The sequence below is a fragment of the Ptiloglossa arizonensis genome, chromosome 1, assembly GCF_051014685.1.
Source record: "Ptiloglossa arizonensis isolate GNS036 chromosome 1, iyPtiAriz1_principal, whole genome shotgun sequence".
NCBI classification, from domain to species: Eukaryota; Metazoa; Arthropoda; class Insecta; order Hymenoptera; family Colletidae; genus Ptiloglossa; species Ptiloglossa arizonensis.
In genome coordinates, this window is record NC_135048.1 from 21,394,017 (window position 1) to 21,421,920 (window position 27,904).

Sequence of the window (27,904 nt, forward strand, 5' to 3'; positions counted from 1 at the left end):
GATTTTTAGTAATACGATTAAACGCGCTTGAACATTACCGATATATCATTACACTATTGTATCAGAATATATTATATTATTGTATAATTTTTATAAATAGAAACACCGAGTTACAGGAGAATAACTCGTTTGTTTCGTCGTGTAAAGGAATGGAAAGGATGGTAACGGTCATAAGTAGCGGAAATATACTGTGTAAGTGGAACTTCTTATTGCATTGGTTACATCGATAATTGCACGTACCTCGATATTTGTAGTAATTTTCAGTCTCGTTTTTCTGTAACCATCTAGATTCTATTGTACATATTGGGTTGCGTTACGTGTACATATAGTTTGTATCTTTTTTGCTCAAGGATCTCGAGTCCTTGCCGCGCGAGGACCTTTCTCACCCCTAAGCGAGTTTCGTTGAAAAACTCGAGGTTAAGTACACCGATACGCGTAACTTGTTAGTGTAAATAAAGTGGCCAGCATTACTCGTTGTGTCATAAGTCCACAAGACGGTATTGAAACGTTTAGTTTGTCGGTTCTCTGAAGAGAATCGAAAAAATTACACAGGTTACATATCACATCCGATAGTTTTTGCACGGCCATGGTAAACGCGTGACAAACGAACGGACAGAAGGACACGAAAATACAGATAAAATGCACTGTTGCTCAACAATTTCAGGATACTCGGTATCACCTTAGATATCTAGAAAAAAAAAAGGAGAAAAAGAATTGACAAATGCATGCTACGTTACTGCAAACATATTTGAAATCGATACAGAGTATTTTATTCAAGATGGTCACCTTTCCTCCGAGAAACAAGCTTGCAACAAGGTTATTTTAGGAACAATTTGTGTCAAGGTGTTCTTTCAGCTATCCAAATTTATGAATCTTGCATGTCCTCCAGCTCTGACCAGGACTCACGATCGATCAGATTCGAATCTGGGCTACCAAAGGATCAATCTTCGGTTGAACTAACTCGGGTCGAATTTTCATCCATTTGCAAACGTTTACAGACCGTGGTCAGTTTCGGAGACTGTGGTCCGAGAAACGTCTCTTGAAAAATTCGAGTAGCCCTAACAACACTGGCGAAAATAATTCCTGACTCTGAAACTTAAAAGGTCTCCTTCCCCTCGGTCTCTAAAAAAAGATTTCTACCATTGAGATAAGTAATAAGCTCGAACAGATACAAGAAAAATATACACCGGTGAAATAAATGTTTAAGTTATCCACACGTTTTAAATTGAGCAAATTTGTCCATTGTAATCTTCTCCTCCCATTTTGAAAAACACTGAGATAGAGTGTACGCTATACGTGCTACGAATTAGCTGCATCGCGTGCAATCCTTGCTCGTTGCAAAGGGTGGTCATTCTTTTCAACCGTTATCTTTCTTTTAAAATTAATTGTGCAGATAAATTAATTTGTTCGATCGGTTCATAATTTTCCTCACTGTCGACAACAGTCTAATACTTGTAACGGAACGATAGACGAATACTTGCGACAAAATAATAATTTATAACAGGTGCGGATAGATAATGCTCGAATTTTGACACGTTCTCGCGTCTACGTGGATTGTTCCATTATTCTCGGGATTTCCTGCGTATGTTGGCATAGTTGCGTAATTGTAGAGGACAGAAGATGCGAATGGACTGTATCTCGTTCCCCGAGTATTTTGAAACTTGACCCCCACTAGGAAGTATTCCCCGCCAACGTGAAAAATCAGACAATCGCTTCCTGTTTCGCAGAGTGACATTGCGGTCGGCCGGCAATCTTAGATAATTTCCGAAAGATAACCAGAGGCGATCTCAAGTATGTACTTTGGGTCTCGAGATAAATCTGGAGTGGGGTATCGACTATTTTTAAACGGGATTCCCTGAATTATTATCTACAGTTTTGAAACTGACCTCGGTCGAAGGCGAGCGTATCATCGATGAATTACTTTATCTGATACCAGCCCCCGGGTTGTTCGTTTCACATTGCTCGGCTTGTTATCGTGCACTGGGACAATTTATTATGATCGATGACATTTATAACCGCGAACGTGTTTATCCGAACCTCGCAAGTTATGGCTACGAGTCAACGCGTAACAGTTTAATCCTGTTTTCTCTTATTAGGATCGACTTAACGGATTACGTCAGATTGAAAACCGAAGTGACTTTTCAGAGAATTTTTCTCGCGACAACGATGCGCACTTTCGTCGAATGTTTATCCATCATCTAAAAGTACGCGTATCGAGCCACGAATCGATTAAATTCGATCGAAATATTCCGATTTGTCGAAGAGTTATGGTCAATCAAATGGAACCACACCGTCTGCGACCGGAGGTTAGATATCTAATCGTTGAAACATCTCGGACGAAGGAACCGAAAAGTTTCGCAATCTCGAGTATTCGTATTTCTCGATTCTCTTGCAATTTTATTCTTAGTCGAGCGAGAAACGGTTCATAATTATTTTGTAATCGCGGAAAACAATTGTGCACGCCTATTGGAAGATTCACAAAACCGTGTCCCTTGTATTTGAATCATATCGTTGAACCTGAATCAGATCGGAGTAAATTTGTACGATTGCGAAATATTTTGATATATATATATAGACGAAGAATGTTTTACTCTCAAATATTTGTGCAACGCGGGAATGGTTAAAAAATTTGGTCACTTTTGGTTGATTAATGTCCGATAGCTTGTACGCGAAGAAATAAAATTCTGGTAAGTGTAATCGATCAAATGGAACACGAGTGAAGGAACAAGAGTTAAAATTAATTATCGTACGCATCGAGACAACGCGTAGCTGTTGAAAAATCATGTTGTTCGTTGTGGTAACCGCAGCTGTGTACACAGTTCTTCGCGAACGTTTATTTGAAAATGCACTCGAGTCCGCGGCGAAATTGCCAGGAATCACGAAGACGCTGTTACCTTGACATCATCCGAGCGCCACGTCTGTCAGAATGGATACGCACGGTACGAATCGAGCCTCGTTAAAATTCGCAAATCCGTTTACACCCGTCCCTCGTCCCGTCGGTGTAAACTTTCATAAATTTCGATCTATCGCGGGCGCGCTATATTTATTAAACGCACGCGTCAGAAGCTACGAAACACCGGCACCGCGTCAACGATCGTGAACTTTAAGGAGATGTCATGACTCACAGTTGCCCGCGAGACCTTTCAATTTGGCTAATCGTCCCATGGGGTCAAGTCGATTACACGAGGTTACTCGTGTCTGACCGAGAATTTCTTCTTATGTTACTTTTCTTTCCTTGGACATCGTCCATTGTTTCTAAACTCCAAAGATACTGCGATTCCTCGTTGGTTAGATTGTTCGAGGAACAACGAAACGATCAATAGTGAGTTAACTTGATGGATAATAAACACAATCGTGAAATTTAATTTCGTTTCGAGTTCAGAATGAATTGCATGGGAAAGGAGACACGATTTATTGTCTAGAAATATACGCACAGAATGCAGATAATGAAAAGGAATCTTAATTATTGACAAGTGGAAAGGGTATTTAAAACTGTGCATTCAAATATTTGTTTTCGAAAGTAACGTAGAGTTGAAACTGGCCGAATAATTGAATTTATCTCGAAGATAAAACGGATCAGTTTCTAGATGCGAATCGCTACCTTCCCTCTCTGATCGATCAGAAGTGGAATCGATTAACCGAGGCGTTTCAATTAACCAGGAAATACCGTAGATCGTTACGTACTGCCCGTTGGAAATAAATTATTCCTGAAATTGAGCGCAAGAGGGACTGTTAACGGTTGCTCAAGTTCAGCGAGAACAAAGGTTCATCAGCGCGGTCGTTGTCATCGTCATTATCGTCGGTTCTATGTGTGTATCTGGGTAATACGCATCGACGCATCGATAAACTCAGAATCTTGGCCGTAATCGCTACGCAAGCAACCTGTTACTTACTATGTATGTATTTTCATACCACCTGTTATCTCTGTATGTCGGAAGGTTGTTCGTATCGTCAAATCTCTTGTTTGCACGCGGTATTTATAGGATGTACAGCCCGGCACGGGAGGAGCGTCGTCTAATCGGGCCAGGTATCAATTATCGTATTTCGGTCGTTGCGTAAAAAGCGCGAAACTGGTTCCTCGCGGCAATTTCAGGCGGATGACGACGAAGGGCCGCATAAGAAGCGCATAAATTACGCGGCTCTCGATTAAATACGACACCGGCACGGACAGAGAGTAATGTCGGCGTCGCCCTGAGACCAAGATTGTAACTGTTTCTGTACTCTGTTGCGGATACACTGTCACGCTCAGAGATATGTACGAGAAAACGTACCACATAGTTAGTCTTGGGAGATATAGATTGCCGCTAGGCCAGAGCCGGCCAGTCTGCGAGCATGTTGCGTACACGATGGTTGCCCGCTAAAAACGAGTAATAGCGTTACATTTTTCAATCTATACGACCGAAATAACGAGCTCGATTCATAGCCAAAGTGATTTCAACCGAAGTGCGTGTCTATCGAGGCCGGGGATTGTCCAATTTTTCTGTGTTCGAATATTCGAATGGAATCGAACAAAGTCGAATACTGTTCGAATGAAATCGAATAAAGTCGAATAAAGTTGAATACTGTTCGAATGAAATCGAATAAAGTCGAATAAAGTTGAATACTGTTCGAATGAAATCGAATAAAGTTGAATACTATTCGAATGAAATCGAACAAAGTCGAATACTGTTCGAATGAAATCGAATAAAGTCGAATACTGTTCGAATGAAATCGAATAAAGTCGAATAAAGTCGAATACTGTTCGAATGAAATCGAATAAAGTCGAATACTGTTCGAATGAAATCGAATAAAGTCGAATACTGTTCGAATGAAATCGAATAAAGTCGAATATTATTCGAATAAAAGTCGAATACTGTCCAAATAAAAGTGAAATACTATTCGAGTATTTTGTGCACCGAATATTTGAATACTCCCAATATGTATTCGAATAGTGTGATGTGAATTATAAGTCAAGTCTCTTAAGTTGTACTCGTGAAATAATATTCGTTCAAAGTGGTGTTCCTCGGCAAGTTCCACTGCGACGTGTTGTGGATTATAATCGTTACTGTTACTGTTATTGTTAGCTAATATCCACCTACCACTGTTTACGCTGTGTGTGTGTGTGTGTGTACAAGAACATGGAAATTATGTTGATGTGCTTTATATTCTATTCGAAGGTGTTCTCTAATGAGAAACATTAAATGTCTGTAACTTAACAACTGAGCATTTGCAGGCCTATATTTGTATTCTTGAAGTCACGTAGTAGATACAACTTTGACTACAACTACTAGTTGTCAGTTTGGCATACATAGATATCAAGCCATTGCCAGATGTCTGGTAACATTGTCATGGAAACGTGGTCTACTTATAAGCATTCCCCTTACCTCTCATCACCCCTGAGAACAATTCTTTTTTGCATTCAACTGTAGTGTTTTGAAGGATGCTCGTGTTTCAGAACCGGTGACGAGATACTTGGAAGGGGTGAGATACCTTTGTACGTTCTTGAGTATTTAAAAAAATATCAAACCGGGATAGATTGTTAGAAATGTACGCGATTCTCCCATACAATGATATTTTATGCGTTTCCTTGTCGTAAAAATTGAGAAATTAAAGAATTGAAAGTTTAAATTGTCCATTTTATAAATTCGATATACCGTAGAACGCAATTCTCGTTTTGGTTTTGTCTCTTTATGGACATTGAGCGATGAACTTTTTTTACTTCGATTCAGTCGCGACTGAATATTATGAAACAACAAATATTCTATCCTGTTTACAGCACGTGCGGAAAAATTCCGGCCTAATGGGTCAATATTTACTGCTGCGTCTGGTTTAACATTCATAACTGCTGTGTAGCGTGACACCTTGTCATTTTTTATGCACAGTAATCTATGTTAATACCACGAATTAATTACTAATGTTGGAATCAAGTTTCCATATGTATTTATCGTACAAAATAATCAAACATTGTAATATGGCAGTAACCACTGAAATTTTGATTAAATATTCATAATTATGTCTTTCAATATAGGATGAGATATTTCAAACCGGATGTTGGAAATCTTGTTTGATTTCAAGGGAGACACGATCCGATGTAATTATTTCTGAGCAACTTTGTTTTTTAACTTGCCCTTTAATAGATCGTTTTAAAATACGTACATTGATCTCTGATCGAAGAACGTTAGAGGTCGTCGAAGTTCAACTGCGAAGGAAAATATTTAACTTGAATCGCATTATCGTATTCGTGAATACTAATAGTCTATAGAACGATGGTGAGAAAATAAAATAAATTCAATAAAGAACAAGGTGTCATAAATTTCTTCAAACTTTCGTATTGCGTTACATCGAAACGGAGAAAGTCAATATGGTTTTCATTCATGGTGAATGTCGTCGAAGTGTGAGATAAGCAATCCGTTTTATATGCGTAAGAGATGTGTGCAAGAGATTTCCCGATCGTGCCATATGATCCGGTGTTACGAACAACGTTCAGTATTGTCCATATCGAATCACTGTAGAACCATGCATCGACGCACAAGGTCACCATTTTGACTTTCTACACTTCTGTCAACAGTACGTGCAAGTAAAGATGTTACTAGATGTCACGAGACCGATAAACTTGAATTATTGTTCGTTTCAAACGCGAAATTGTCTTTGAAGAGGTTGAAATTCAAGGTAGTGTTTTCTCGATACATCGAGTGATTTTTATCGACTTTTTTTCGATTAAAATATCCGATCTATTCGATGATTCAAATATAAGACGGCTATAATTCGAATAATATTATTCCAAGTGCATTTTCATATAATTCGAATAATAATATTTAAAGTGCATTTTTACATAATTCGAATAATAATATTTAAAGTGCATTTTCACATAATTCGAATAATAATATTTAAAGTGTATTTTCACATAATTCGAATAGTAATATTTAAAGTGCATTTTCACATAATTCCAATAATAATATTCCAAGTGTATTCGCATATAATTCGAATATTCGAGTTATATCATATATAATGATAATATTCCAAGTGTATTCGCATATAATTCGAATATTCGAGTTATATCGTATATAATGACAATATTCGAAGTTTATTCGAATACGTAGGTATTTGTAAAGGTTCGAATATTCTAAGCCCTAAATCGAAATTAGTTTTACATACCAAACACCCAAGTTTTCTATTTAAAATGTCTACACATTGACGCAATTTTAAAAGATATTCCGACCTAAAATTTCTCTCCAATTATACCGAGAGTTTCATCAGCACAATAGGCTGGTAAGACAACGAGTTTTCAATTTTATTTTTCGTTGGCGAAAATATCGAGCCCCACGAACGATCGAACCGAGCGAACACGAACCAATTGGTATTTTGCAAACAAGTGAAAATCGTCGTTTCTATTTTAACATTCAACTGGCACCCTTTATCGTTTCTACGTGCAACGCAGCGTATCCTCGCGTGATATTCTGCACGCAGCGCTCGGTTGTTTCGCGATTTCGTGGTTTTGCAATGATACGTGTATTAACCGGCATGCAGGTGAACGCGCTCCGTGTGCTCGCCGAGCATTAATGACAATCAGTCGGCTGTGATCAAACGTTAGGCGGCCCCCGATGAAAAATGCATAAGAAAAACCACGCGTGACTGAATCGATGAAAAAGTGGGGGAAAAAAAAGAAAAAGAAAAAAAAAAAAGATTAGAATTGCGCAAAACTTTCGTTCCGCGACGAACGATACGGTGATGTTCGTACGATTGCGCGCTTAATTAAATATGACGATCTTCCTGCGCAATAAAGGCTAATAGACGTCTTCGAAATTGAACGAACTTCGGATGTAAGAGATGCCTAGCGCGCTTTCACCAAATTATAAACGAGGAACGGCGAAAGTTGTTATTCTTTATGTCGTCGTGTAAAAATTCTGTCGTGAATGATGTAACGTTCACCGAGCTTTCTTTCGAGGAATTCATTTCTTTATTTGCATACTTTGTGCAGCGAGCACGTATTCTTCGACGCTTGAATAGCACGCGCGGATAGAAGCACGGAAATCTCGGAAACGCGAAACGCGTGGAAAGATCCCGTACCTTTTTCTAGTTTCTCGTCAACAATGCTCCGGATGATTCTAAAATGTTCCGTATTCAGGCCAGGGTTGCTACTGTTCGAATAGTTTAATATTCGTGTATCTTACGGTTATTCGAATACGTAACACGAACAATTGAACGTTCGAATATCGTTGTTCGGATATTTGACTATTCGAATATTATCATTCAAATATTTTAGCATTTGAATACCATTATTGGACTACTCGAGTATTCGAATACCATTGCTCGAATTTTTTAACGCAATTACATACTGCCAAATTTGATCGATAGTTGAGACGCACAATTCCTCGTACAGTTGCAAAGACGTTACATTATTTTCAGTAGACTTACTTTACGACGGTAAGATACGACAATTGAATCCACAGGTTGTAAAAGCTGATATCTCTAATCGTAATCGTAAAGAATCCCTGTTCTAAACGTATCGATAATGTGGGAACACTTTGGTAATTCAACCATTCGGCGAATGTAATTCAAATACTCGAGTAGCTGTTCGAATATTTTCAACGTCGATCAACTATCTGAACAATTATACTAAATGTGTATCACGGGCTGTAAATCGCGTAGTCTTTATCTACTGTCCCGTCTTACTCGAATAATAATGATATTACGATACCAAAATATTTCAATGATCGTTTCGGAATACTCGGATATTCCAGTACGAAATTACTCGAATAGTTCCAGTCGCGGTTCGTACATACGTTCGGTTAATTTAAAAATGCATTAAAAACTTTCAAGTGTTCCGTTTTACTGTCGCGGAGCGTATTGAATCGCAAGCTGATACGTTACCAGCATTCAAACGCGTCGGCCACATTCCTACACAAGTTCCCTATTGCCTCCGTGGGTCTACCGTAGAGCATCGAGACTTCGAACGCGAGCCAAGCAGCGAACGAGCGCATCTCATTCATTCGTCTTGAAAAAAATACGCTCGGTGGTATCAGTTCCACCTCTGTTGTTCCTGGTCGCGCAAACGCACACGACTGTCCCGCGCAATTTAGCCAGGTGTACGGCGCGCGTATACGTGCAAGGTGGTCGGTCGTCGACCAATCGCGTGGCGAGTGGTTAGGCGCCGTCCGCAGTCGGACGGTGACGTTGCTCGCGAGCGGCACAGTCGCGTCAGTCGGTGTACGACCGTCGCACGCGTAACTTGTCCTATCGGTGAGACCGATTCGATATCGCGAAAACGTACCCCTCGAAGTTGACCGCGGTCGAAAAAGTTTTGTGATCGCAGCGCAGGTGCGAGCCAAGTGTCACTATCTACGACAACAGGTAGGCGATCATTTTACTATAAATTGCCGAGAATGTTGAATTTCTCTCGTTTATTAAACAGCACCTGGTGTACGTGAAATTTTATTTCGGCTCGCGATTAACCTTCGAGACACTTGTTGAGGTAGGAAGTTTTCGTAAACACGGTACGCGTAGTGTTTTCTTCCTCGTATCGTTGGTAGTTCATCGTACAGGGAAAGTTTGCGACGACTTGTACGGAATGATTTGTTTTGGAAACAAATAGGACGGTCGAAGGATTTGAGAGGATATATTGGTAAACTTCGACGATGATCGTACTTTTAATTATTCACGATTCGAAACGTTACGAGAAACGAAACATCGATCAACGAGATACGTGTATTGAATAATATCGAGCGATCGGGCGTAAATTGGGGAGTAACTTGATTGTTTACGGGAGGTGTAACCAGAGATCAGGATACCCAAGAAACTGGGGTAAACGAGTTCGTGTTCGAGAGACACGAGACAATTGATCCGAGACAACACTCGCGTAAACGGTCGAATTACATTTGGATATAATGCGTTATTCATCGATTGACATTTATTTGGGTAAGAATACCGCGGATAGTACTGCGTATGTAAACTATCGATGCGTTTTATTCTTATCGATTTATTAATAATTTCAGGGCCAAATTGGAGAGGTATCAGGTTTTCCTTTTTACACCCCCTGTGTATCCATAAATTATACTTTGCGCGATATTAATTTTTTTTTACTCATCGAAGCAGTAGAAACTCATTGATTTTGTTTTTGTTTCTATGGCTTATATCAAGTTTGAGATCATATCGGAGTGTAAGTTGGATAGAAGGCGATTAAACGATGGAGTTATATTTATATCGTGTAATAATCATTGAATTTAACGAAGTTTTTATAAAACGATAATAAAATTTCAAGGAAAATTGTGCCATTTGTTCTTATTGCACGTAGGCCTTCAATTTTAATAAAACTGAATAGATTGAGTGAATCGTGACTATAATTTTGCATTATGTCGTTTAAATATGCGCACACTGGAAGCCTAGATACTTTGCCGATGCTATTTTTCTTCTGCAAATTATTAATGGCCGCGTCAATAGCTTTATCATATTGAAATCGATTTATTACAACTCCTGCTCTAGCTAGCTACGATAATTCACTGCTTCGAACGAGAAACTTTAAAACCAGTCTTTCTTATGGCAATCCAGTCATTGAAATGTGTAAATTCGTTAATTATTTTACAAAAAATACTCGATGAAAACCGAAATTCGATACATTGAATCCATTATTCTTACCCGATTTTTATACAATAATTTATCTTTACAGTATTTATTAACTGTATACCCGCCATAATAATTTACAAACAGGTTAAAAACAGTACCTGAATGTTCAGAAGTACGAAGAAAAAGAGAATTGTACGTAAAAGAAAAAAATAGGATATATTGAAATATAATTTGAAAATTACAAAGAAAATTTACAGTAACGTAAATTTTAGTTAAATTCATTAGGATGTCATATTCTCGTCATACATTCATTCCATCGTAGAATTTTATTTTATACTTCTATAGAACCAAAGAATCCAAGGAATCCTACATTGTATACTACATTGTATACTACATTGTATACTACATCGTATATTACATTGTATACTACATCGTATACTACATTGTACACTACATTGTATACTACATTGTATACTACATTGCATACTACATCGTATACTACGTTGTATACTACATTGTATACTACATTGTACACTACATTGTATACTACATTGTATACTACATTGCATACTACATTGTATACTACATCGTATACTACATTGTATACTACGTTGTTTACACGCACGCACTGGGAGCAAAGAATCACCAGTTTTCCATTTCCCTGCATATAATAATAACCGGTGTGTCCCGTCTGGTCAAATGAATAAATAAAATTTGCATTAATAGCTGTATTTGCCCTCCGATTGAATCCGTAAGTAACTGTATGATGTAATACTTTGTTGTGCCTTCCCTACTGCAGGCGACATCGAAAATTACTGCGACCTCGAAACGAGCTGTTTCGTTTCTTTGCCTTCTGTCAGGGAATTTATCGTAATTTCGCGTGCCGCGCAACCACGATTTTATCGGTCGGTGCATACCAGCTATAAAAATTGTGTAAATTTTTGCATTAACAATTCCAGATTTATATGTGCGATTGGCGAGCGCGGTTTGTGCAAGTTACCGTTGTTTCTTTGTTTCGTTCCCCGTGATCGTCGGGGTTGTTCCCCGAACGAAAGTTTCGCGCGTTACGAAAATAATGTTCGGGACTATTCGCGGCACCCCCGTAATCACGATTTCTTGAACCAATTTACATAATTTCCTGGGACGGTCGAGAAAAAGTCGTAGCAGAGTTAAGCAAATATTTTCCTTCCTTATCTATATTCAACCGATTAGCGTTATTACATTTTGTCGAACGATGTATTGCGCGTGTCCAGATTTTCCCTGAACAGATAAGTTCAGAGAAGATTTAACGCGATACTCGACAATACGGTAAACGTAATGATAAAAGAAAAAAAGAGAAAGAGAAAAGCTCACGTTCGAGACGATTCATTTTCACGTTTCGAGATTCAATGACGAGAGACGACACGTAAACACTCCAATCGGTTGAACCATAATTTGAGAACCGTTTCGCAAATATTTGTCTCGCCGAGTGATTCCTACGAAATGTGGTAGTCGTATTTTAAAAACCGGGATGATGAGAGAACAAAAAAAGAAAAAAAAGAAAGAAAAATCAGAACAGGAAAGCATTTCGTGCAGTGTTATTTTTAACGTTCTCAAATCTCCGCGAACGAATACGATCGTAAACGACTTTTCTTTTTTTTTTTTGTTCTCTATCGATCGATATGTCGTTAAATCGTTAACGCTCTCATCTAAGAGATTAACAATTTTACGACTTGCTCACGGTGCGTAATCGTTCGCGTTTCGAATTTATGAAGTTAACCTTTTCTTCTCGAGATGCTGTAAGTCTAAGTTACAGCGGTCATTACAGTCAGCAATTTTAAGCAGACATAGGAACTATTAGAACGAATGCCAAGAAACCGTATCAGTTAGCACATCTGACCTTCCCTCGGCACAAATTCTTCAGGAATTACAGAAACGCGTAGACAATCTATGCGATGCAATTAGTAATCAACCGGAAACGTTTGCTCGTTATGAAATAACGCAATAACTCGAGTAGTTGTGTCCGAGATACAAAAGATTTGGATATTTATGTCCTCGACTGCACACACCACCTTGTAAGTTTCATTTTTACAAGTGGAATCATTTTTAGTAGCTACGAAACGACCGTCTAAGCGATGCAGGATTGCACACAAAGTACAGGATCTTCTATAGGTAAATTTTAAGGTACTTTCGAGTAGTTTCGCAGAGCATACTCTCCAACCAAAGTTTATAATAGTTCGTAAGTGGATTCAAATCCGGTCTGACAGAAAGTCAGTAATTTGGATGGAGTGACTCCACTAAGATTCGACACGCCCTCGTTTCTATGAGAAAGACGATAAAACCGAGACCAAAGTCTACCGGAAAGGTATACTGTTGGGAGTAGAAGAACCTTAAGAACGAGTACGAGTCTCGTTCACAGACAAAGCTGGATCTTTTGATAGGACTTTTCCAGGGTTGGTTTCAGACGAAGATTGGCCCCCTGATAGCCCAGCTTTAAAGTGTCCTTAATTATGAATTGTGGCCAGAGATGGAGAATGAAACCAGCAGACTTCTTTTAATAATTTCGGTGGTTCGTGAAATACCCCCGACGAAAGTAATTTCCGAAAGAATCTTGAAGATTCTTCAGCGAGTCTTCGTAACTGCAAAAGGTGGCCATTTTTGAACGATATCGTTACTTTTCTCTCACTGTTGACCGTGTGAATAAATTCCAATTAATTACAAACTATGATGTTCTTTATTCTTGTTTTCTCGCGATAACACAGTATACTTTTAACAGAAGTTATGGCAGAAGTGGTACGTATGGTAGAAGTATGGTCCCAGATACACGCTCGTAGATTTTGCGACAGCCCTGTAGGTTCGTTCTGTACTTACGAACCGAATGAAAAGTTATCGTCACCGGTCGGAGCTTCGTGCTTCTCGTCGCTTTAACACCTTTCGATTAACGCTGTCACGTCGACATCTGTTTCTAGAGAGGGGGAGGGGGCAGAGAAATATCTACGTTAGCAGGTGGGGTCCTTGATTACCGTAGTTTAGAGCAAGCTGGTGGCGCGGATGGAATCGTTTCTCGTTACACAACGTTCTTCGCGAGATCGTAACTACAATTTAACCCTCCGGTTCGTACATGATGCGTATTTGCATCAACTTGATTTTATACCAGTAGCTTTACACACACACATGGATCCGCGATCGCGAGTAATGGTTTTCAATTTTTATCATCGTCAGGCCTTTACAAAATTCTACGCGCACAATATACGTGTAACATTTACACGTTAAACGGTGCAAGGTTTCTTTATAATAATAATGATAATTATTGTAAAATTGGAAGATGATTTTCTACGAGTTGGAACAGTATTGAAAAACATTTCCAATTAAAAAAAAAAGTATTTTCGGTTTCGATAACGCGTTTGATAAATATTCGACGGATCATCGATGTACTATTTTCACTGTGAATTTTCATTTTCGATCTTGTTGTTGAAAATAACAGGTATTTTCGATACCCAGTCCACCCGCGCGATGCTGTACATTTTCGATTTCCATTTAAAGTTACACGTGTGTACGTGTACATAAATCTATCAGTAACGCTGGAAATCCTCCTACAAATCCTGGCATTACTATACATTCCCGTTCCATAATACTCCCTCCTCCGCATTTAACAGTACGTCGCATTCTTTTCAGTTCCAATTCCGTATCTGCACGCTCTACTTATCCACGAACATCTAACTGGAAGATATTAAATATATATCACTTTTGGATTATTACGTTTCGGACTGTAATTCCAAGTGAACTGGTGATCCCGATTTTATTACAAGAATTACCGTGATCCCGATTAAAATCGCTTTAATCCGATCGTTAATTATGAAAGTATCGTCGATAGATCGGTGAGATTTTTCTCGATGAAAATTAATCCAAATACGACCTCCTTCGGATTGCTTCCGATTGTGAAACGACTCGTTTTTGGATTCTGCGAATTCGCGAATTTTCACGGACTCATCTTCATCCGAAAGACCTCGCGATTCGTTGATAATGTTCTCGTAACGGTATAATAAAAGAAGCGTATATTTTACAGCGAACGTATGTAATGCGAGTCTCGCGCTCTGTTGTTCCGTCTCTCTCGCTCTCATAGTACCCAACTCGAGATAAAGAATCCCTGCCTCGAGTCTAATACACTCCAGAGTGTCAAAATCTATTTTATAAATCGTTTCAGAAACTTTTCCTCCGGTAAGAGAATTCCAGTATCGTTTTCTGGTGATTCTCGTTAATCTTAACGAAATACGCATTCGTCGTTTCGAGTTTCACGGTTGACCAGTGAAAGACTGGTCGAAGCCTATATTTTACACCGAGCGTATGTAATGCGAGTCTCGCGCTCCGTTGCTCCGTCTCTCTCGCTCTCATAGTACCCAACTCGAGATAAATAATCCCTGCCTCGAGTCTAATACACTCCAGAGCGTCAAAATCTATTTTATAAATCGTTTCAGAAACTTTTCCTCCGGTAAGAGAATTCCAGTATCGTTTTCTGGTGATTCTCGTTAATCTTAACGAAATACGCATTCGTCGTTTCGAGTTTCACGGTTGACCAGTGAAAGACTGGTCGAAGCCTATATTTTACACCGAGCGTATGTAATGCGAGTCTCGCGCTCCGTTGCTCCGTCTCTCTCGCTCTCATAGTACCCAACTCGAGATAAATAATCCCTGCCTCGAGTCTAATACACTCCAGAGCGTCAAAATCTATTTTATAAATCGTTTCAGAAACTTTTCCTCCGGTAAGAGAATTCCAGTATCGTTTTCTGGTGATTCTCGTTAATCTTAACGAAATACGCATTCGTCGTTTCGAGTTTCACGGTTGACCAGTGAAAGACTGGTCGAAGCCTATATTTTACAGCGAGCGTATGTAATGCGAGTCTCGCGCTCCGTTGCTCCGTCTCTCTCGCTCTCGTCGTCCCCAACTCGAGATAAAGAATCCCTACCTCGAGTCCAGTATCGTTTTCTGGTGATTCTCGTTAACTTTTTAAACACGCATTCGTCGTTTCGAGTTTCACGGTCGATCGGTGAGAACCTGATCGAAAGCTATCGCGTGTGCAACGCTCGAATTAAGTAGGGAATCAGCCGCGTCGGATTGCAATTAATAATCGCGGGAAAGACGACCGATTGTCAGGAATTACACGCACGATGAGACCATCGTACGGGAAGGGACACGGGGGCACTGATTATTAAGCGTTTGATGCGCTGGATGACTGAAATAGAATCTGATGGTTACTCCGCGGCGCGGTTCTTCCCGTCTGAACGCGTAATTTCACGTGCAGCTGCCAGGGGTGCATCCGACACCGTGTTCGCAACAAGACTTTTACGAAACGAAGTTTTGCAAAAACTTGAGCGCGCGGATGTTTGTTTCGTCGTCGCGGTTCGATCGCGTCGTTGTTAGATTCCGTTAGTGCTAGCAGCCACACACTTATAAATATATTTCACGATATCCGCGTCCGTCGGCTAATGACGATCCCTAAACGCGAATACAGACCGTCTAATTGTAACGGAGGAGGAGAGATCGTCGCATAATTTGTTACGCTGCGCAGCCAATGGAATCGGTACGCAATGACCACCGCGAAAATATTCCGGGATTATTTCACACATTCCATGGGCCTCATGCAGATGATTCCTGCCTTACGTCACTGGCCGTGATGTAATTAACCGCGGAAGTTAACGAGCGGCATCGAGCTTCAAGCGTTCGGCAAGAAACGACGTGGAATCGAAAATTCAATCGGAACTAGGATTGGGACTATTCGAGCAATTTAGTGTTTCGGTGTTTCACGAGTACTCGAACGGTAACGACGATAGTTCGAATATTTGAGTATTGGAACGTTCGAGTATCAGTATGCTCGAGTATCTGAATATTCGAGTCTTGGGACGCTAACGAGTAGTCGAATATTTGAACTTTCGAATATCGTACGAGTATTCGACGAAAGAAGGAAAGAACACTGTTTACAAGTTTGTTTTCACCTTTGGAAACAATTTGGATCGCGCACGAAACGTATTTTCGTACCGTCGCAATTAAAGGAGACTTAGCTGACCTTTTAAGCTGCAAATAGAGATTAACATCGAATAAATGCAAATACACCGTTATCAAGCACGTGAACTGTACGCAAACAGGATTTATCGGGCTTTAGTTTTGAAAGATCGGTCGCGGGAAACAACAAAACCTTGATATTAGTACAGTGATTCGAGAAAACGAGGCAATAAAACTGTTGTACGCGAACCGAAATGTATTAACACGTCGTGTTGTACCGATATAACTCTCATAGATTAAGACAAAAGAAAGTCTGACAGAATTATCTGCCCCATAAATACCAAATTCGAGAAAGAAACGTAACGAAAACATAGAAGTATCTTTTTACGAAAAAACGGAAGGGGTAAAACAAACGCGGCATTAAGATACAAAAGATTTCACGATTTCTTTAACAATATTCGATACCGGAGTGATAACTGTAGGATTTGAAGAATTAAAATTGAACTCAATCCTGTTGCACGTAGCGTCTCTTTTATCATTATCACGTTAAATACCTCTGTTGCGATGATATAAATAAAAAGTGACTAACAAGGAAGTTGCACGGTTCGAGGAGGACGGATGCGAGGGTGTAAAAAATTACCGACCAAGGTTATCCGAAGATCACCGAGATTAACTTTAATCAAAAATTGAGGAACGATTCAACACCGACTTTTCATCTTCTAGTCATTTCAAGGTCACGATACGATAGGTCATCAAACTCGTCCCGATACCGGTTTTATTGCCGCGCAATGAAAAACATACGATACTATTAAAATAACAAAACCGTGGACGACTTTAAAATCACCTTTTTTTTTCTATCGTGTGTTATTCGTCTACTCGATTCGTGCCTCGTACAACCACCGCTTTAGATTAAATTATTGAGAGTGCAACGAGTAGAACGCGATAAACCATCTCACGCGATCTTGTGCCTTCCCATACGTGTACGTGTATGCAGATTATTGATCTTCTCATCGAGAATCGTCGACGATCGAGTCACGATACACGTATGATTCGACTATTCGAATAACGATACTCAACAATTCGAATACTCGAAAACTCGAATACTCGGGTATTCGAACACTCCAATATTCAAAGTTCATACGCAGCCTTCTAATACTCGTGTACTCGAGGTTCATACACAAGCTTCGAGTACTTATAAAATATTCGAACATCGAGTCATCCGAGTAGTCTCGATCGTAAAATGTGACCACAAGAACGAGTAGCAACGTAACAAATTTCCATACACGAATCAACCGAACGAAATCCGTGTACGTTCAACAAACTCGAACGACCTAATCGCCGATGGAAATGTTGCGATCGATCGACGCAAAGAGGTGTACGAGAACCGTCTCATTACGTACCCAAGACGCGGCGTTCGTTCGCGTGAACTCTCCCGGCGTCAAATATTCGCTCGACTCTAGGAAACGAGTAGGGTCGATGTTTATCAACGATTCGTGGAATTCACGGATTGAAACGCTCCCGGAAACACGGTTACGAAGAATCGAGCGACGACGTTCCCGATAGAATCCGTGGAATCTGACGTATCGAGGTGTATTCGCGAACGTGTTTCGTTCGTTTTTTTTTTTTTCGTCGAGGCGAGATACATACCAGTTTCGAAATTCCGTCGGCGTTAGCGACACCACCGCCTAGGTGAAAACGTTGCCGCTTTTCCGTGGCACACTTCGCTCCCCGACGGAAAAATGCCACTCGGTCGATAGTGGATTTGATCTTCCGGTCGTACGAGTTCGACAAGTTGCGACGGTAGGAACCGTTACGTCGGCGAGACGAGGCGAAATGCTGTGGAAACCGCGAAAAAGCTATGCGCCGACGCGGCACGGCTCGCAACGCTCGTAAAGTCAAGTTTACGGTAGACTGACAACGAGATAAGGACTTTGCACAACAGTTATGCCCGCTATTTCTCGCGTCCCACGAAAGGGTACGGAAGAAAGAAAAAAAAAAAAAGGAGAAGAAAAATATCCTCGCGCTACGCGTGGACGCGAACGCTATCGACCGCCCCCGATATCGATCGACGGGACTCTCTTCGAACGGGGAGCGATTTTTTTATCATTGGTGACGCGCAGCCGTGCGTTCCGTTCGAGCCGCGTAGGCCACCGGTGACCGACATTTCAAATCTACACCGCCTGCCCCCGTAAATAAACACCGATATTTCTAAAGCAACGAACGATACTTTCAATGTTGAATTTTATATTTTCTTGCGGAATTTTTCTTCTCTTTTAACATTATTATTAATTCTGATTTTCTTTTTTTTTTTTTTTTTTCTTATACCGTGATGTTACTTTGCGTTTGCAGTGGATTGTTTTCCGTGTCGGATTAATAACGGTGTATAGTGTGCACCGTTATGTATAGTTATTTATACTTTTATGGAAGAATTTTGTATTTCGATTCGTTTCTCGTTTCTTGTATACGGTGTTGGTAAAGTAACGATGTATGATTATTTTTGACAATAAGGGAAGTGTTATTCCGAATGTTCTTTAAATAGGACACTGGTACTTAATGGGTTACTGTAGTGATGAATTGTTATAATTGATAAATGGTTTATTTGACATCAGTGGTTGACGTAGCGATACGCGTGAGTCATAACTTGGATATTTCGGTCATTGAGCGTATGCAATGGAAGACTTGCACGCTGTTGTTTGTGTTTTGTAAATATATTTTCATAGCCTTCGATTGTTATTTATTATTATATTTTTGAACGGAAGAATGAAGAAATTTTGATTAAAAAAATAGGTTTTAAAAATATAATAATGTAAAAGTACTGGAGAAAGTGAATTTACAATTTTTTGTTGGGAATGTGTACGAATGTAATTTTACCAAAGTTCAAATTAAACTTGTAGTTCAAGAGTTAATCGGTAATCGAAACAGATATTATAGATATCGTTATTATGGCAAAGTATATCCTATAATATCGATATATAATATTGCTGCACGTCCTGTGACGTAATATTCTCTTTATGGACTACTTTTGCGCAGCAAAGAAAAACGTTAATGGATTAAAGTCTGATGAACGAGCTAAACCGAACAAAATAAGATATCGTTAACTTGGACCCGGTATAGGTTTTATCGAGCCGATAAAGTAGCACGACGTCTTGTTTTTAAACAAAATTTTAAACATGTTGCCGAGATCAATTACTGGTTTCACTCGGAATCGTTATAATTTATATTGTATCACTTAAGTTTCGATTGTGCACGCATTTTGTAATTTTCGTTAGACATGGATACACGTACCGGGCCGATAAAGGGAGTAGGTTGTGCGTCATGATCATTTTGAAAACGTACGTTGATAGAATAACTATTTAATAATTACATATGGTGGAAGGAACCTCGCAACTAGAACTGGGACTGTAGGTAAAATTTACTGCTCCCATATGTTGCAAGTATTTGAATACTATGAATGAATTTCGATTATTCGAGCAGTCGAATATTATTTAAATATTTGTGTATTTGAATATTTCAATACCGTTGTTCGAAGATTAAAATGTTTTAAACCGAAATAAGGATTAGAAACAAATTTCATTTATAGATCACACCACGATATTAAAATAAAACGAATATCTATGATTGATCGGTGCACAAAATATTTAGGTACTCAAGTATTCGAATTACACTCGTCGGATATTCAGATATTCAAGTATTCGAATTACACTCGTCGAATATCTAGATACTCAAGAATTTGAATTACACTCGTCGAATATTTAGATACTCAAGTATTCGAATTGCACTTGCCGGATATTTAGATACTCAAGTATTCGAATTGCACTTGCCGGATATTTAGATACTCAAGTATTCGAATTACACTCGTCGAATATCTAGATACACAAGTATTCGAATTGCACTTGCCGGATATTTAGATACTCAAGTATTCGAATTACAATCGTCGAATATTCAGATACTCAAATATTCGAATTACATTCGTCGAATATTCAGATACTCAAGTATTCGAATTACACTCGTCGAATATCTAGATACTCAAGTATTCGAATTACACTTGTCGAATATTTAGATACTCAGGTATTCGAATTACACTCGTCGAATATCTAAATACTCAAGTATTCGAATTACACTCGTCGAATATCTAGATACACAAGTATTCGAATTGCACTTGCCGGATATTTAGATACTCAAGTATTCGAATTATACTCGTCGAATATCTAGATACTCAAGTATTCGAATTACACTCGTCGAATATCTAGATACTCAAGTATTCGAATTATACTCGTCGAATATCTAGATACTCAAGTATTCGAATTACACTCGTCGAATATCTAGATACTCAAGTATTCGAATTACACTCGTCGAATATTTGAATCATTGATGTACTCGAATATGTACTCAAGTAAGTAGCCCCAGCCTTGCTCGTAATACGAAATGAACAAAGAAATGGATCAGTGTCAATACGCCCTAGATAGCTTAGCTAGTGAAATGTTCGTATACCGTTAACCAAGCGTGTTGTAATGCACGTAAGCACGAAATGCAACTTTCCGATCCACGTTACCAATATTATCTTTCGCGCACGGCTATCTTTCGACGCGTGCACGCTTTTTCCTTAAACGAGGTTTTCACGAGAAAGTACACGATTTCGTGGTGTCGGTGATTTCCACGTGCTCCGCGCTCGTGTTTGAAATTTTTCGAAATTTCAACGTTAAAAAATTCCGCGCGCGTCCTTTCACGTTGTATATACCCGATGAGTTTATTCCATAATGGAAAACCGGAATAACACGAAGCACGTAGCTCCGAGAACCGTGTACTATATTTTCGCGTAGGATGTATAGGCGTATCGTCCAATTATTAAAATTTAAAGCAACAGTCTCAGTAACGTGTGTGGTCGCGTGATTAGACCTTGAACGAAATGCAACGAATAATGATAATTGAGACCTTCTAATATCGCGATCGAATTTACGAGGAAAATCGCAATTCAAATTTCCGCATCGCGAACGATAAATGGTACGGTAGTAATTAAATTAATTGCTGCTGAGCAACGTAAGTACGTACATATATATGTATATACAGATATATATATATATATGGTATGTATATACATTTATATATTTATATACATACATACATATATATATATATATATATATATATATATATATATATATATATATATGGTAATCCATTTTCTCGAAGAAAGGGGGAGAGACAGAGAAAGAAAATCGTTCTCCCTCGTGTTTTCAGCTTTTCGGAACCCTCGTGAAGAAGCGTGGACGGAGAAACGTTTCGATTCTCTCCTTGGATCATTCGGTCCATTAAGCTCGGTCATTACGATCGTCGTGGAAACCTCGTCCTGCGAGCATAGATTCAATTATCGAGAGTTTAATCCATCCTCCGTTCTGTCTTTTTGTCACCCATCCCGTCGCTGCCAGGCGACACGAATTCGGCAACGTCACGAGAAAAACTCGTCTAGACTCATTAACGATTAATCGTGGCTCTGTCGGTTTTAATTTCGAGCCACGAATTGATAAGACGCGCGATTATCGCGTCGTGTAACGCGAGTCCACGTTCCTCGCGTTTACGACCGCTTCCGACGTTCAGCGGCTTTCTCTTTTATCGAGGTTTTTCACGCCAAGTTTTTCCGTGACCGGCACCCATTCGTTGCCCCGAGGAAAGAAAGCGTTTACGCGTTCATCGGGCCATCATTGAACATGCGTTAATTAAGACGGAGAGCTAATTGTCGTAAACAAGAGGAAGACAATAATCGTTACTTAGCGACGAAAATTGGAAATTTGTCAAATTTTTACGAGGATGGAGGTTGATTTTCTTTTGCAAGTTAGGAATCAATGAGAACAATATTTTCGATTTTTGTCTGTTTTTTTTTTCTTACAAGGATATCTATAGTAAACAAAAAAGATGAAAACAATCGTAATCGAAGTATTCGTGTTTGTTCATTTATCATAAAGTCAAAACGTTGAGAAAGTAGAAACAGCGTAACCTCGTTCTGGAAAATTTAAATAAAATAAATTATAACTCGCGACTTACCGATACCTAACGGAATAAGTTCATTAGTCAACGTTCGAAGAATACGTAAATAACAATTATCGTGCAATTCTTATCTTCGTTAAAGGGTTGAAAAATATAGAGACTGTTTAAACCAGATGGTGTTCGACGATCGCGAAGAAACTCGATGAAATAATTATCTCTTTGAAATTAAATATCTTTTCGCATCGATCGTCGAGGTTCTAGAACTCTACGATTATATTAGATTGTTCGTAAAGTCGTTTCGCATTTTTGTGGTGAAAATGAAACACGATTTTTGTTAGAGCGTATAAACATTTTATTAAATTGTATATTCTCCATTTTGGAAAACGAAATAATTTTCCGAACAACCCAATATTCGTTCCGATACTCGTGCTCGGGAATTTTCGTCTCTTCCTCGGAAAGAAGCTTTCCAAGAAGAGCCTGTCTTGTAAACCGTTGCGCGAACGGAGCTCGCGATGTTCGAAAATGATTTCGGACGATGCAATTCCCACAGAGTCGCAGTCGAGAAGCCCCCGATCGAAGATATCGAAAGACGCGCAGCGATTGTTCGCCGCGAAAGAATGCGGGGAAATAAAAACAATCGTAAACCGCGAGGGAGGACCGTAAAAATAGTTGTGAACCGGGAAATAAAATGCGTCGTAAAATACGTTATAAACGAAGGGGGCGCGTGAAAATCTATGGGACGCGACGTGAAATCGGCGCTGCCCGTGCGCAGGCGCGCGCGCATGCGCGACCGGGGCGTTGTGAACGCGGCATAACGCGATTCTCGTGCATTATCGTTCTGCACGGCCGTTACGTTACACCGCGCACACGTGTACGAAACACAAAAGGAGCGCGTGAAGCCGTACAGAAAATATCGGGGCTATCGTTACGCCTAATGAATATTTTAACGTTAAACCGGTACAGCGTAACTTCGTTGGCTATCGAACCGACGTATTTAGCTACTATTTATTAAACCGAAGCGCGACTCGCTGTTGACCAATCGGGCAAGAGAGTAGACATTTTTCGCGATCGAAACGATAACGGAGCAATATACTAATTATATAAAATATACTATAGTATATTTTTCAAACGTTTCTCGTTAGTTAACCGCGATACTCGTAACGATCCACGTTATTGGATTACTTGTGAATCTAAACGACAACGACGTTCGTATAAATAGGGAAATATTTACTTCTAAATTGTATCAATTACGTCGATATCGTGTACGTTTCTATTTAACAGACGAACACGTGCTGTGTTCGTAAATGCGGTGATCGCTTAAACGTGCGGAAGATTTTATCGATTTTTAGCAATAAATTTTTCAATTTAAACGTATCGTTGATATTTTCGTCGAATTTAAAACCGTCTGGAACCATTCGTGGGTTAGTGGACCGTAAAGGTTTTTAATAATAATACAAAGAATAGATTCTTTCGCTCTTGTAAGTGTTCGAAACGTAAGTATCCGTTTGATCGAGAAGAAAAATAATGCAAGCATTAATTACGTAGAGTAAATTATCCAAGATGATATATAGAGTGTATTTCTAAAAGAGAAATTAAGTATTTAAGCGATAATAGAAATTAAGATTGTAAAGATCGAAGTATGCATATTTTACGCAACGAATTTAGAAATTAACGAAAACTAACAATGTCTCGCGTATCGTTGAACGAACTGCAATACTCGCAGCAATGTCTGCAAAGGAAACGTGCACGAACAGTTGGGTTATCAAACATGTGATATCCAAGTGTGCGAAAAGAACCTCTTTATTTATTTACGTAACGTACTATTGCGAAGAACAGTCTTGAACGAATAATCGTTTGTATTTATTGAACCATTTTTCCACTCCATTTTTTGATATTTAATTAAATACGTGTATCGTCAATTGCACGATTACGTATCTGTGCAATATCGTAGGAATAGTTTACAACGAACGATCAACAAATTACAAACACGAACATCGATAAGACAAATTTGTGCATTATTAAACTCTCTGCTCACTGTGGGAGTTTCCAAGCGTTTGACCGATCGGTTCGCCTCGTGCGTTGCACGCATATTGGCGTTACACGATTACGTTTAACAAATGCAACTGCGGGATTTCCGCATACGGCGCGTGCCAAGCATTCAAACTATAAAATACTTAACGGCTTTAACGATTGGTTTTTACGACACTGTTCGTCTATTCGATATTGAACATACCTCACGAAAATATTCAATCGTGCGCGATATAAACGCTCGATAAAAATACAAGAGTTCGATCACTATTCTCAAGAAGTCGACACGCGTAATTTCGTCGATTTCGTGATAGGAAGTATCGACGATGAAAAGAAATACACGAGTATTTTTACTACGTTCTCTCGATAAATCGAAATAAATTTCGATCTTATCGCACATACGGGTGGTAGCGCATCGATCTTCGATTCGTCAAAAGAAAATATTGACTTTAATACCTTAAAAAAAAAAAAGAAAAAAGAAATCCCAATTAATTTCTCAAAACACGCAAGTACCATTCGATAGTGTACAATTTGTTACCGTCGCGATACGATTATCAATTTTTCGAATTGTAACGGAACGAAACGATAAGAATGGATCCTATTACCATTCGAACTCGTTCCCCGATACTTTTCATCCTCGACGAGCGTATCTCTCGATCTTTCGTCTCACACACGTTTGCTCCAGTTTTCGCGACGACGGGAGCTCGAGTAATACCTGTTTCCAGCAAAAAGGAACACGAAAAATCAGCGAACGGGAGGTGGGAGGGGAATGGACGAACCCGGGGAGGGTTAGGACATGGATCTCGTGATTTTTTCTTCTTTTGCCTGATCGCGGCGAGGCGGTGAAAAAATACGATATATTGTGGGGTGAAAATCACTGGAGTCTCGCGATCCACGGACGCCGCAAGACATAATTTGCGCAGCTGCGGCGACGATCGTCCTTTAATCTAATGCCTCTGCGATCGATTAATGATTGAGAAAACGATCGTGTCTGGTAGCTCGTATACGAGCGGCGCGCTGGTGCATTATGCATTAACGACACGAACGCACGGAACAGATACAGGCTGCAGCACCGCGGGACGCGGTATTACGCATTTTTCTCGATTACACGATGAAGCCGTTTGCCGTCGACTTCATACGCGTTAATTTATTCCGATATAGGCCCCTCGCCGGTGATAACAATTTCCATCCGCCTTTCGTAGGATCCATGAACCCCTCGACGTAAATTGAAATTGCTAACTGTTGCGTAGCATGGGGCTCGATTTTCGCTCGTGTACGCTTTTTAAGGCGAACACTTTGTTTCGAAACCGGGCACCCGCGAGAGACGATAAACCTCCTGGACCACCACGGGGGGGAAATTATTTTCTTCCAAGCAAATGAGAATTCGAATCGATGATTCGTTACGTTTATCGCGATGTAACCTTGGATATAGTGTTTTGTGAATTTGTGTCGATTCTCGCGAGAGATTGACGTCGTGGAGAAAAAATCGTAAAATTGGGATCGTTTTTTGTATATTTTTAACCGTAAGTGAACCGTAAGGCCCACTTGGGGTCCTTGGAAAACACTGGTCAGAAGTGTGACGACTCGTATCGTAGTTCTGTGTAATAGGGAAACAGATGATTATTTAAATTTGTAAAGTTATCAAAGAGGGCCTGAATTTCAAGGATCTCTGTCTCTTTAGGCCCACTAGGGGTCCTTGGAAAACACTGGTCAGAAATGTGACGACTTGTATCGTAGTTCTGTGTAATAAGGAAACAGATGATTATTTAAATTTGTAAAGTTATCAAAGGGGGCCTGAATTTCAAGGTTCTCTGTCCTAAGGCCCACTAGGGGTCCTTGGAAAACACTGGTTAAAAGTGTGATGATTCGTATCGTAATTCTGCGTAATAGGGAAAGAGATGATTATTTAAATTTGTAAAGTTATCAAAGAGGGCCTGAGTTTCAAGGATCTCTGTCTCTAAGGCCCACTAGGGGTCCTTGGAAAACACTGGTCAGAAATGTGACGACTTGTATCGTAGTTCTGTGTAATAAGGAAACAGATGATTATTTAAATTTGTAAAGTTATCAAAGGGGGCCTGAATTTCAAGGTTCTCTGTCCTAAGGCCCACTAGGGGTCCTTGGAAAACACTGGTTAAAAGTGTGATGATTCGTATCGTAATTCTGCGTAATAGGGAAAGAGATGATTATTTAAATTTGTAAAGTTATCAAAGAGGGCCTGAATTTCAAGGATCTCTGTCTCCAAGGCCCACTAGGGGCCCTTGGAAACCACTGGTTCAAAGTGTGACAAATCGTATCGTAATTGTGTACAATAGTGTTGATTATTTAAATTTTCAAAAGTAACCGAAGCAACTATCTATACATCTCTGTCTCTAAATACTGATAAACACACTTACTCTCTAAAAATGAAAAAAAATAAAAAATTGATGCTTGTAAATGTTTAACAACAATATTTTCATCCGACGAAACCCGTGTCCGTGTTATTAAAAAATCGAGCGTCCGTAGTCGAGGAAGTGGTAAATACGTCGAGCGATCATTTCCTCGTCGCGGAGAAATCTTGGAGCGCGAAGGGTTAATTTCGTCTTGGAGAACTATCGTCGCATTGAATCGAGCGTCCGCGGACAGTGAATTCGAAGCTGCCGGTGGTTGTTGACCCGACAAGAGGTAAGCCACCGGGTGCACGTACGGAAGTAGCCTGAAAGGACAAACTGCTTGGGTGTATCTATCGCGTGTATCGTAAGTCTTCCACGCGTGTTTTTTTCGACGGAAGGTCGTGTATCACTGGATCATGATTCAACGATGACTAACAGGCAGTAAGGTAGGGATCGTTATGCGAAGATGCTGCCGCTGTTAGCGGCGCTGCGTATCGCGTATAGTTAGTTGGGTCGTTAGGCCGGCCGATTAGACGTTAGTTAGTCCCGCCCTTAACGATACACGTACGCGGTCTTACCCACGCGGTGTGCGCGCGCACACCGCTGTATGCGCGCGCCGGTGTGTCGGCGCATCTCCCGGATGGAAATCGAAAGCATCCTCGGGGAAATTAAAATCGGGATTCTTATCGGTCGGGAGTCGCATGCCGGGCTGCGGAAAATATTCTCACGGCTTTCAAGGGACGTTAATCCTGAATTTTCATCGGTTAACCGCGGTGGCTCCCGCGGAATAATACCAACGCCGTTTCCCCGCGCATAACCTCGCCGGTGCCTCGTGAAATCCGAATTAACCTCGAGAAAATCGACGTTGGAATTTCGCCTGAACCGGGACGCCGGGTCGCACGCTACCGGCATTTCGTAATGGTCGAAATAGAATTCTCAAACGGATTGAAATCCGTTGCCCGTAACCGAAAGCCGCTTTGGCTCAGCCAGTGGAACGAATGAAAAGATG

The 27,904-nt window shown here is 39.9% G+C and overlaps 1 protein-coding gene and 1 long non-coding RNA gene across 5 annotated transcripts in view; one reads left to right on the forward strand and one right to left on the reverse strand.

The window, feature by feature from the left end:
• LOC143153271 (uncharacterized) overlaps window positions 1-27,904 on the forward strand; it is a 109,300-nt gene that overhangs the window by 7,643 nt on the left and 73,753 nt on the right. For 2 of the 3 annotated variants that reach the window (XR_012993748.1, XM_076324276.1), the window contains exon 1: window positions 9,144-9,330. The exons of the other annotated variant lie outside the window; for it this stretch is intronic. The gene's annotated coding sequence lies outside the window, so the exon portion shown is untranslated. Of the gene's footprint in view, window positions 1-9,143; window positions 9,331-27,904 lie in introns of those variants that run through there. 3 annotated transcript variants of the gene reach the window in all.
• On the reverse strand, window positions 193-8,865 carry LOC143150185 (uncharacterized). Of its 2 annotated transcripts, XR_012992983.1 has the most exons (3): window positions 8,851-8,865; window positions 787-1,136; window positions 193-688 (listed from the first exon to the last, which is right to left on the reverse strand). It is a non-coding gene; the product is annotated as an uncharacterized LOC143150185 (long non-coding RNA). The 2 variants fall into 2 exon arrangements; XR_012992982.1 differs by lacking the exon at window positions 8,851-8,865 and having other exon boundaries at window positions 787-1,642.